The 12,522-nt window shown below is 39.3% G+C and overlaps 1 protein-coding gene across 7 annotated transcripts in view; it reads right to left on the minus strand.

Moving 5' to 3' along the window:
- Positions 1-12,522, minus strand: part of GPR160 (G protein-coupled receptor 160) — a 38,973-nt gene that overhangs the window by 2,089 nt on the left and 24,362 nt on the right. For 5 of the 7 annotated variants that reach the window (XM_087440047.1, XM_087440045.1, XM_087440042.1 and 2 more), the window contains one exon: positions 3,048-3,157. The gene's annotated coding sequence lies outside the window, so the exon portion shown is untranslated. Of the gene's footprint in view, positions 1-694; positions 829-3,047; positions 3,158-12,522 lie in introns of all 7 variants that reach the window. The other 2 variants (XM_087440046.1, XM_087440048.1) reach the window with 1 other exon arrangement.

Here is a 12,522-nt window from a genome sequence, read left to right on the forward strand (position 1 = left end):
ATGGGGATATTTGTAAAGGGAAGAGATAAAGATTTATCTTCTGGACAGGATCTTTCAGATAGCACCTGGAGAGATGAGAGAATACAGGGAAGGGATAGGCATCCACTGAGCATGGATGCCTGATAATATTAAGAAGTGCTAGGTAAAGGCAAAGGAACAGAGTTGAGGCTTGAGTGATAAATGCATTCAGGGGCAGGAAAAAGAGAAGGTGACAAAAGAGAAAGAAATCAGGAAAGGAAGGAAATTAAAGAAATTTATCCTAAAAAAAACCCCCAAATTGACCCAAAGTTGTTTCTGCAAGACTGTTCAACCACAGTGTTTATAAATAACCAAACCAAACCAAACCCAAACAGTAACAACAAACCCACCCACGGATGTCAACAATTGGAGATGGGCTAAAAATGATACGTGGTACATACATCCTTATGATGTACTGTTGTGCGGCCATTAAAAATGTTTTTCAGGATAGGAGGAAGACAGTTTCACTCTACCTTTTCTATACTTGTTAAATGTTAAGCCTTATGAATTTGTTACATGTTAAAAAAAAGAATATGATAAATTTCCACAATATGTTTAGTCAAATGAGCTGCAAAATTAGGCAGCAACATGTCATTTAATTTTCAAGACACTATACATGTATAGAAAAAGACTAAAAAGGGTACACAATGAGTTATTAATATGGTAGTATACTTACGGGTTTTTCTGAATATCTCAAACTTTAAGGAAAAAAATAAAGGAGTATCAAGTCTGTGAAGTGAGAAAACTGAATTTGCTGAAAGGCAGATAACTGATGATTAAATAATTTCAAAGGAGTAGCGACGATATTGTCTGAGGGTGAAGAAAAGAAATCAGTGTGGGAGAGGGCTATCAGTTCTGTTGACCGATTGAAACTTAACTTGACAGAGTTCAACTCTTCTCAGCTAGGCCCTGACTTTTGAGCTGTGTTCATCTTTTCATTGTCCAGTTTTAGCAAGAATTCTGCTAAGTCAGGGTAACCAGAATCCCCCACCCTCTGTAATCTGATCAGGTTCTTCATCCCCTACCATACCCAGGTGATGACTGATCACCCTGGCCTGCTGTCAGCAAGAATCCTGTTAGGTCGATTTAGCCAAAATCCCCTTATACCTGTTGTTTCCTCAATAATATTCCATCCACTGACCCCCACCTTGCTCCTTGGCTATAAATTCCCACTTTTCCTTATTATATTCAGAGTTGAGCTCAATCTCTTTCCCCCACTGCAAAACCCCATTGTAGTGGTCCCTACACCCATTGCAATGGTCTTGAATAAAGTCTGCCTTACCATTCTTTAGCAAGGGTCATGAATAATTTTTTCTTTAACATACTCTCATGGCCATAAATCTACCACGTCATAAGCTCACTTATTAAGGTACACAAATTATGTATTTACCCACACATATTTTTATATATATCTTTATATATGTAAAGATAGTTATAAAAAATCATACAATACCTATTTTCACAACCGTAGGTATAAAAGAACCAATGAAACAAGTTCTTTTGTACACTCAAATTTTTTTCTATACTCAAATATACTATATCGTTTAGCGACCCTCGCCTGAAAAAGTTCCACGCCAGACTTGATATACAAAGGCATAGAATCATGGCTATCACCTTGACAAATACCACTGGCCTTATAAGTGGTGTTGCTTGGATAAGAAGCCTAGATGGAATGATAAGACCATACGAAGTCCTCCTCCTTGTGCCAAGAAAAAAAACAGGCTTAGTTTTAAATAGCAAATGTTGGTTTAGAATGGGGGTGAGTAAGGGGAAATAGCGTGAGTTCATATTTCTAAAGACTCATTTTTTTAAAAAAGTATCTTTAAAGAAATTTTTAAAAATTATCTGTATAAAATGATTTTATCCTTTATAACTTCTATCCGAAATTAAATAAGTAAAGCTAAGGAATCCACGTTTAAGTAGGCAACATCCGAGGGATGTTTCCCAAGTTTCCATTTCATCACTGACTCTCAGAGTGGGGCCAGTCGGAAGGCCAGAAAAGCAGGCTAGTCCCTGGAGGAGGGAAGTAAACCTGAGTGTCTCCAAGGGGCTATGGAAGGTCAGCAAAGGAGGAGGAAGTGGTGGTGGAGGAGGAGGAGGAGGAGGAAGAGGAGGAGGAGCAGGAAGAGGAGGAGGAGGCGGAGGAGGAGGAGGAAGGAAGAGGAGGAGGAGTAAGAGGAGGAAGGAGGAGGAGGAGGAGGAGGAGGAGGAGGAGGAGGAGGAAGAGGAGGAGGAAGAGGAGGAGGAGGAAGAGGAGGAGGAGGAGTAGTAAGAGGAGGAGGAGGAAGAGGAGGAGGAGGAGGAAGAGGAGGAGGAGGAAGGAGGAGGAGGAAGGAGGAGGAGGAGGGAGGAGGAGGAGGAGGAGGAGGAGGAGGATCAGCTACAGCTACCAAAGAACTAACTGCAAGAAAGAAGATACACAAGTCTGAAATGGAATACATAAGAGAATCATAAAACTGGAAGAAACTTTAGAGACGATGGGGGAAAAGGCCCAAGGAAGATATGCAACCTGAGGTAATAAGAAGCAATCAAAAGGAAATATACTGGAAAATGAGTTTTTGGTTATTTTACAGTAGTTCCTGAATACCATGATCATGGAAACCAATGAAAACTTCCTTAGATGATACCAATTTTATATCCCACTTCCCTCACATACCACTAAAAGTATTCTGAATTCCAGTATTTTTCTTTAAATATCTCAGGACAAGACAAAAATCCTTTGATAGGCTACCTGTCCCAAATTTTCCCTTGAAAAATGTTCACATTAACTACAGAGATTCAGGGATTTAGAAGTTATGATTCTTTTCCTGAATGATTTTTTTTAACTACTTATGAATCAACTCATATGCTTCATATACAACTTAAAAAGGTAATGTGGAAGTCCTTTTCAAGGCATCTTCGGGCTTGCTTTGTAATCTGACCGGTTGAGAAGTATCAGCAGGGCCTGAGAGAAACAAACCATGATTTCTTTTCACAGACCAATCTCTGCTTTTCTAATTATAACCCTATTAGTTCTTAACAACACTTACTCCGCTTTCTCCAGTAGGTCTTTCTTGGCTGATGATCTTCCTATTTTATTTCCGTTTTACTGCCTTCAATTATCTTACTTTCGGTTCCCGGCATACCATGTGAATGCGTGCTGTGTGAAAGATAGAAAACAACAATAACCATCATTAAAGCCGTCTTAATAACTGGAGTTCAGTCTAACGGACTCCAGATCTGCTTAGAAAACCTGTAACTTTCTGTGGGATTAGAGCCAGTAACTGCTTATATTCTTTCCAGCAAAAGGAAGAAAGGGGATACATAGATTGAAAGTCCACCCAAGACCCTGAGATGCGGGTGCATATAACACGGCATCTATTTAAAGAAATCTCGCTTACATTGCAATTTTCACTCACAGGCTTCAGAGTCTAAACTAGCTGTTCTCAAACTGTTTGGTTTAAGGATCTTTTGACACTTGTTGCATGTTAGCGTAAGTAACATTTTCTTAAATGAAAAATTACTGTATTTTCCCAAACAAAAAAATTTAGTGAGCAGAGTGGCATTGTTTCATATTTCACAAACTGCTTTAGTGCCTGGCTCAACGGTAGACAGCTGACTTATCTACATTTAATCAGTTGCAGTATCACACATCATGTAGCCTTTGGAAAGTCCTCTGTACATTCATGTGAATTTGAGAGTAAAAAAAGGTAAATAACTTCATAGTATTATTATGATCAAATAGTTGTGTTATACAATCTCAAAAGTTTAACAAAACCATCTGCATTCAACAGGAGGATGGGAAGTGAGCACAATTAATGTTCTGGTCTACTGTCGTACGGAAAGTGCAATCAGCGCTGCAGCGGGATTTGCCGAGCCTGATGCATGGACAACGCCTGTGGGAGAAATAATGCACTGAGCCCTGTCCAGGGTTTCACATACCTTTCATCTAATCCTTACAACAATCTGAAAGGTATATATTATTTTTCGCCATGAGGAAACAGGCTTAGAGGTTAATAAGCACATTTCCTGAGGCTGCACAACTGATAAGTGTTGGAGCTGAAGTTCAATCTCAGGTCTGGTTTCAAAGCCCATGTTCAGTAAGCCACAATTATGGCTCACTTCACAACTGGAAATGTAGACAAGCATCCGATTTATGTAAGTGAAAGAGCTTTCCCAAAAGGTAGCATCCGAATAAGAGTGACTGTGTTTACTGGTACCCAAAGGATTATAACTAACTGACCCATTTGGATAATGTAATTTAATTCCTCCAAAAGGTAAATATAAATAAACTTTTCAAAATGCAGCCCTTGCTGATGTCAAAATTCAGTGAAAAATACAATATCCTTGAACTCTGACAACTTTTAAGGAAACAGATGTTTTCATTTATTTACACAGTATAATTAGATTCAATATAGAAAAAATAAGGAAATATAGAAAACAGATTTTCATTTAACTTATTTTTAAAAATGGGTAATTTACATGGTATAAAACTCAAGTTACAGAAGTGTATAGTGAAAATGATCCCTCCTACCCACTCTTCCAACACCTCCCACCCCCACTCACCACTGTCCAGTCCAGTTTCCCTTCCTAGATAAAGCCACCATTACCAGTTACTTGTGTATCTTTCAAAGATATTCTAAAGCAAGGTTTTAAAAAGAAATTATAAATTTCCATGTTGTTAAGGCAACTAGCAAGAGATCTTGATTTGCTCTTTCCCAGGTCCCATTTATACACTGATAAAATCAGGTAAGGGCGCAAAGGTAGAGCACAACAAAATAGGAATTGTGATCTGTCAGACCACAGAGTAATCTCCAGCAACCCAAACATAAGGATGGCCACGAGGAAGGTCCGTGGGGCCAGGCAGGACAGGAAGTAGGGTTATCTCAGAGGAGGAGGATAGGTGAGTTTCACCTTTTTCCTGGGGTGCAGAATTACAGTGCTCACTCATATCTGCTTCTAGGCCCATGGGAAAATTTTAGTTCCTTGACCCTTAACAATTAGGTGGGCCCATGTGGCTAACGGGCTATGAGGCCAAAACATTTAATTGCAGATGAGAGCCCTTCAGTGTCCTCTCCCCATCCGTGCCACAGGCAGTGAAGAGGCCATGTGTTCCAGATGGTCCAGCTTATGATGGTGGAGCCTCTGTTAACCTGGGTCCTTGTGACTGTGGAGAGCAAGGCCCCTGATGATTCATGATGGATGGACAGTGTGAGCAAAAATAAGTTTGTTGTATGAAGCTGCAAGGATTTTGTGATTATTTGTTATGGCCTATCTTGACTAATACAATTCCTTATAATCTCTGTACCCTTTGAAATTTTTTTTAACAGTTAGCATGTATCATTTATATTATTAGAATAAAAAAAAGCTATAGTAGAAAAAAGAACTTTGAAAAGCAACAATGCAAATGTCAGAAAATTGGTAAAATCAAAATTCAGTTTTCATATGAATACATTAATTGCTTTTGAATTGTATTGTTCTGATTTTCTCATATTTGCCTATATTGGAAAAGAAGGTCTTGATTCAGTGACCTAAGTTACCACCTTAAGAAAAAGAAGGGTGAATTAAACCCAAAGTAAGCTAAAGGAAGGATATAATAAAGAGCAGAAAACAATAAAATTTTAAAAACAAACAGAAAAACCAATGAACCAAAAGCTGGTTCTTTGGGGAAAAAAAAAAAACAATAAAATTGATAAACCTCCAGCCAAACTAAGAGAGAATTTTTTTTTCAAAATTAGGAAAAGAGGGGCCGGCCCCATGGCTTAGCGGTTAAGTGCGCGTGCTCTGCTACTGGGGGCCCGGGGTTCAGATGCCGGGCGCGCACCCACGCACCGCTTGTCCGGCCATGCTGAGGCCGGGTCCCACATACAGCAACTAGAAGGATGTACAACTAAGACATACAACTTTCTACTAGGGCTTTGGGGAGAAAAAGGGAAAAAAAGGAGGAGGACTGGCACTAGATACTAGCTTAGGGCCGGTGTTCCTCAGCAAAAAGAGGAGGATTGGCATGGATGTTAGCTCAGGGCTGATCTTCCTCACGAAAAAAAAAAAAAATTAGGAAAGAGAGGAACTCACTACAGATCCTTCAAACATTAAAAGGATAATAAGGGACTATTACAAATAGCTTTATTCCAATAAATGAGACAACTGTGATGAAACAAATTTCTGGAAAGACACTACCAAAACTCATTCAAAAAGATCCCTAAAAACCCCTATTAAAGAAACTGATTTTGCACTTAAAAACCTTCCCACAAAGAAAACTCTAGGCTCAGATGTTTTCATCGATGAATTCTACCAAACATTTAAGGAAGAAATACCAAACTTAAGAGAACAAAAGAGGAGAAAGACAGCTCCCAAGCCATTTTACAAGACCAGAATTACCCGGATACCAAAACCAAAGACATTTTAAGAAAACTACATTATAAATCAACATCCCTCAACAACATAGAGTCACAAATCCTTAACAAAATATTATCAAATTAAATCCCTCAATATATAGTAAGTAATATATCCTAATACATCACAGTCAATGCAAGCTTGGTTTAACATTAGAAAATCGATGTAATCACCATGTTAACAGAATAAAGGAGAAAAACTATACGATCATCTGAATAGACGTAGAAAAAGCATAAAATCCAACAACGGGGCCAGCCCGGTGGCACAGGGGTTAAGTTTGCACGCTCGGCTTGGGCAGCCTGGGGTTTGGGGGTTTGGATCCTGGGTGCGGACCTACACACAGCTCATCAAGCCATTCTGTGGCAGCATCCCACATACAAAGCAGATGAAAATTGGCACAGATGTTAGCCCAGGGACAGTCTTCCTCAAGCAAAAAAAAATCCAACATGATAAAAACTCTCGCAAACAAACAATAGAAGGGAACTTCCCAACTAGATAAAAAGCATCTATGAAAAACCTACATCTAACCTCATGCTTAGTGATGAAAGAGTGGCTATTTTCCCCCTAAGGCCAGGATTAACGCAAGGATGACCACCCTCCACTCCTACTCAATATTTTATTAGAGGTCCTAGCCAGTACAACATGGCACTAACAAGAAATAAAAGGCATGTAAACTGGAAAGAAAAGAAGTAAAACTGTATTTAATCATGGGTGATGTGATCATGTACTTAGAAAATCTAAGGAATCTACAATAACAGCTACTAAAACTAACAAGTGAATTTAGCAAGGTTACAGGCAAATTTTAAGAAATTGTATTTCTACATACTAGTGATAAACAATTGGAAAATTAAATGAAAACATTTACAATAGCATCAAAAATATGAAACATTTAGGGATAAATCTGATAAAGCACATGCAAGCACAGTATTCTGAAAATTTAAAATGTTACAGAAAGAAGATCTAAATGAGTGAAGACATACTATGGACTGGAAGACTTGGCAAGTGTTTTGTAGAAACTGGCAAGCTGATTCTACAATTTATATGGAAATATAAAGGACCCAGCAGAGCCAAAATGATTTTTAAGAACAAAAAAGTTGGACAACTTACACTACCTGATGGTAAGGCTTGCTATAGGGTACAGAAATAAAGAGAGTGGGATCAGCATAAGGGTAGTCCTATAAATCAATGGAACAGAAGAGGATCCAGAAACAGACCCACACATTTATGGTCAATTGATGTCCAACAAAAGTGCAAGGTAATTCAATGCGGGAAAGGATAGTCTTTTTTAAAAATGATACTGGAAAGTGGATATCCATATGGGAAAAATTAACTTTAATCCTTACGTCACACCATACATAAAAATAAATTCAAAATAGATCATAAGACTAAATGTAGAAGTGACACTGAAATTTCTAGAAGAAAATAGGAGAAAATCTTTGTGATGCTGGGTGGGTGTATTAGGTTCCCAGGGCTGCCACAACAAATTACCACTGGGTGGCTCAAAAGAACAGAAATTTATTCTCTCACATTTTTAGAGGCCGTAAGTCTGCAATCAAGGTGTCAGCAGAGCCACGCTTCCTTTGAAGGCTCTAAAGGAGAATCCTTCCTTGCCTCTTGCAGCTTCTAGGAGCTCCTGGCCTTCCTTGGCTTGTGGCAGCATCACACCAATCTCTGCCTCCATCTTTACATGGTCTCCTCCCGTGTGTGTGTCCTCTCTTCTTTTTGTAAGGACACTGGTCACAGGATTTAGGGCCCACTCTAATCCTGTATGACGTTACCTTAATTACATCTGCAAAAACCTATTTCCAAATAAGGTCACATTCCGGGTGGACATGAATTTTGGAGGGACGCTAGTCAGCCCACTACAGTAGGTAGGCATAGCTTTCTTAGGACATGCACGTGTACTCATGCACATATACAAATTGATAAATTAGACTTTGTTAAGAAACAAACACTTACTTCTCTGAAAAGCATAGTTAAGAAAATGAAAAGGCAAGCTACAGACTGGGAGGAAATAGTCACAATAAACATTTGACCAATGACTTGGATCAAGAATATAAAAGGACTCTTACAACTCAATAAGACAATTAGCCCATCAGAAAAACGGGCAAAAGATTTAAATAGACATACTGGGAAAATGAAAATGAAAACCACAATGAGATAGCACTGCACACCCACTAGAACAGCTAAAATTTAAAAGACTGACAAAACAACGAGACCTCTCAGACACTGCTTACAGTTTGGTGGTTTCTTACAATGTTAAACATTCAATTACCATTTCATCCAGTAATCCTACTCCTAGGTATTTACCCAAAAGAAACGAAAATACATGTCCCCAAACAGACCTGTACACAAATGTATGTAACAGCTTTATTCATCATGGCTCCAAACTGGAAAATTCCATATATCCATGAGTAGGAGAATGGATAAACAAATTGTGGTATATCCATACAATGGAATAGTTCTCAGCAATAAAAAGGAATGAAGTACTGATACATACTACAGAGGGATGAATCTCCAAACACGCTGAATAAAAAAAAAAAACCTGACACAAAAGAGTACAGACTGTGATTCTAATTATATGGAATTCTAGAACAGCAAAACGAATCTGTAAGGCCAGACCATCAGACCAGGTGGGGCAAAGGGGCACCAGGGAACTTTTTGTAGAGATGAAAATGTTCTATATTTGGATTGGGGTGGTTGGTCAACAAGGGTATACAATTTTCAAAATGCAAACTGTACACTGAAAATGAGTGTGTTTTATTATTTTTAAGGATGTTCATTTCACAGTATTGGACATAAAAGCAAAAACCTGGAATTAATTTAAATATCCAACAATAGGAAATTGGCTACATAAATCATGAGACAACTTCTAATGAAAAATGGCTTTTTGAATAAATGCAATTACCTCTATTCCCTCTCACAATGCCACTAAAATAACAGTAAATTGAATTTGTACCTGATTCAAAAATGAACAAGCAAACCTAATTTGTCACATTTGAGGACACTAAGGAGCCAAGTCACTATGTGTTTAAACTAGTAAATACAGGGAAAGAACCAAGCATTTTTCTATACTTACTGTACCACTTGGTGACAAAATAGTGGGAGGGTGTTTACTTTTATAGGAGTACTTTAACTAATACGTGAGTAAGGAACAATAAAATTTGAAAATCACCATTTGGCAACCCCTGATGTACTGAGGGAGGCAGCCGACAATCATCCCAGCTATGCACATCCACAGGGACAGATGGAAGGACGCACCACTGCCTATGAAGCACACTTGCCAAAAACTTAAACAGCTGATCAAGCCTGGAGATTCGACTACTTATTTCCAAAAAACAGAGGACAAAAGAACATGTTAAATAACTACCAGATGCAATAAGCAAAATCCAGATGGTAGTCAACTCTATAGGATAAACAACTTGTTTCTTCAATAAATTGTATCAACAGCACAAAAGATTAAATGAGACTTAAGATATATCAGCGAAGTGCACTGTGTAGAACTTAAGTGAACTCACTGAAACAAAGAATTACATTTGTAAGACAACTGGAAATTTGAACACTGACTGGAAATTTGAGGATATTAAGGAATTATTAATTTTGGGCATGATAATGGTATTTTGTTATGATGGACTTAATTATGTTCCCCCCAAATTCATATGTTGAAGCCCCGACTCCCAGTACCTAGAATGTGCCTGTATGGGGCACATTGGGGACTTTAAATGGAAACTTAATGGAAATGGGGACTTTAAAGAGGTAATTAAGATTCAGAGAGGTCATATGGCTGGGCTCTAATCCAGTCTCACTGGTGCCCTTATAAGAAGAGGGGATTTGGACACACAAGAGAGACTCCGGGGATGGGTGCACGCAGAGGAAGGGCCATGCGAGGACTCAGCAAGAAGGCGGCCATCTGCAAGCCCAGGAGAGGCCTCAGGAGAAACCAAACCTGTTGAGGCCTTGATCTTGGACTTCTGGCCTCCGGAATTATGAGAAAATAGATTTCTGTTGTTTAAGCCAGTCTGTGGTATTTTGTTATGGCAGTCCTAACAAACTAATACCTGTGGTCATTTTTAAAAATTATTATTAAAAAAAATACACACTGACGGGCCGGCCTGGTGGCGCAGCGGTTAAGTGCGTGTGCTCTGCTGCGGCAGCCTGGGGTTCGCAGGTTCAGATCCCGGGCGCGTACCGACGCACCGCTTGTCAGGCCATGCTGTGGCGGCGTCCCATATAAAGTGGAGGAAGATGGGCATGGATGTTAGCCCAGGGCCAGTCTTCCTCAGCAAAAAGAGGAGGATTGGCACCAGATGTTAGCTCTGGGCTGATCTTCCTCATGCGCACACACACACACACACACAAATACACACTGAAATATTTACAGATGAGGTAACTTCTCTGGAATTTGCTTCAAAATAACACAGTATGTGTGTTTGGTGGTGGTGGGGGTTGATGGGAGTATAGATGGGGTAGTACAGAGCATGGGTTAATGGATATTATATTTGTATGTGTGTTCGAAATTTTTCATTTTTTTTTAAAGGCACAAACCTCCAAGGACAAAAGATTGTGATAGTGGACACCAGCAAAAACAAAAAATCCAGAGGCTGGAAAATGAGTGGTAAATAACTTAGCAGCTTGCCACATAAAGCGTGGTCTGAGGAGCAGGAGCATAAGCCTTACCTAGGAGCTCGTTACACATACAGGATCTCAGGCACCAGGGGACCTTCTGAATCAACCTGCATTTTTAATAAAATCCTCAGGTGAATCATATATACTAATAATAGACTGAAGAAAGCCAGCAGTGGAGAAAGCACAGTGACAACCTAGCTTATACCTCAGGGCCCTCAAAAGGCTCAGGAACTGTTGGCCCAAGTAACTTTGGAAAGGGATGCCAAGAAGGGGCTAAAAACAGGAGGATTCACCATAAATGAAGTAAACAGTTAGATCACAAATCCCTTCCTGGACTCAGTGCAACAGGTGACTGTCTCACCCCAACTAGAGAACAAGAACGGAGGTCTTCTCCTCTGGCAAGGGTGATTGTCGGAAGAGTTGAAGATAGAGGGCTACCATGCTGAAAACAGGGAGACTGAGTAAAAATACACATATTAAAAGTTGAGACCTCCCCAGCCTTCTTCCCCCCACTTGGATTTCAGGAATATCATTATCACAAAACATGAAGATCCAAAAATCCTTCTCTAGGGATCAGCCTGGGAAGAAGTGTCTAAAGATACTGATGTTAAGTCTTCTCTAAGGAAACATCCTAGATAAAGCCCTCCTCCTAAGAATGACTAGATATCCACAGACCCCCAGACATTCAGAGAAAATCTCTCCTACAAAATGTCAAACTCACAAGCAGAAAAAAAGACAACTTGGAAGAAAGAGACAATGCTAGAAGAAAACTTTATTTAGAAACTCATTGTTTTCAGGGAGAAAATACTGCATGCGTGAAACAAGAAAAGGAGGCTATTTATAACAACAACAATAAGAGAAAACAAGAAAGCACTCTTGGAAAATAAAAATATGATGGTGGAAATGATAAGCTGAACAGAAGAGTTAGAAAATAAGTTCAGGAAATTTCCTAGGAAACGTAGAACAAGAAGATAGAGGAAAGGATAAGAAAACTAGAGAACCAAGCCAGCAGGTGCAAAATCTGAATAACAGGAGCCACAGAAAGTAAGAACAAACCAAAGAAAAGGCTGTAACATTTTCTAGAACTGACAGTTTTTTAAGAATGAAAGAGTCCATCAAGGCCCACCTTGATGGAAGAAAACAGACCTACATCAAGGCACATCGTCAGAAATTTCAAAACAGTGACAACAAAGAGAAGAGATTAGCAAGAGAAAAAACAACAGATTTCATACAAAGAATTAAGAGATGGGATGGCTATCCTGTAAGTTAATGGAAAGAATAAAGCATTTACCCTGTCTTGTATGAGACATACTACTGGGTAACCAAGTAGTAGATGAAGGGAAGTATCTCTCTAAAGAGTGTTCCAAATTATAAATAAAAACAAACCGCAGACTTAGAACTCCACCATTTTGCAACCAGCTCTTCTCCCTCCACCTCGCGCCCACGAGTGAACAGACACAGACATTAAGCACCTGTTGCTATCATCACCACCACAGGAGAGAC

The sequence above is a fragment of the Ceratotherium simum genome, chromosome 15 (genome assembly GCF_057802395.1).
Source record: "Ceratotherium simum simum isolate JZ-2026a chromosome 15, ASM5780239v1, whole genome shotgun sequence".
Taxonomy (NCBI): domain Eukaryota; kingdom Metazoa; phylum Chordata; class Mammalia; order Perissodactyla; family Rhinocerotidae; genus Ceratotherium; species Ceratotherium simum.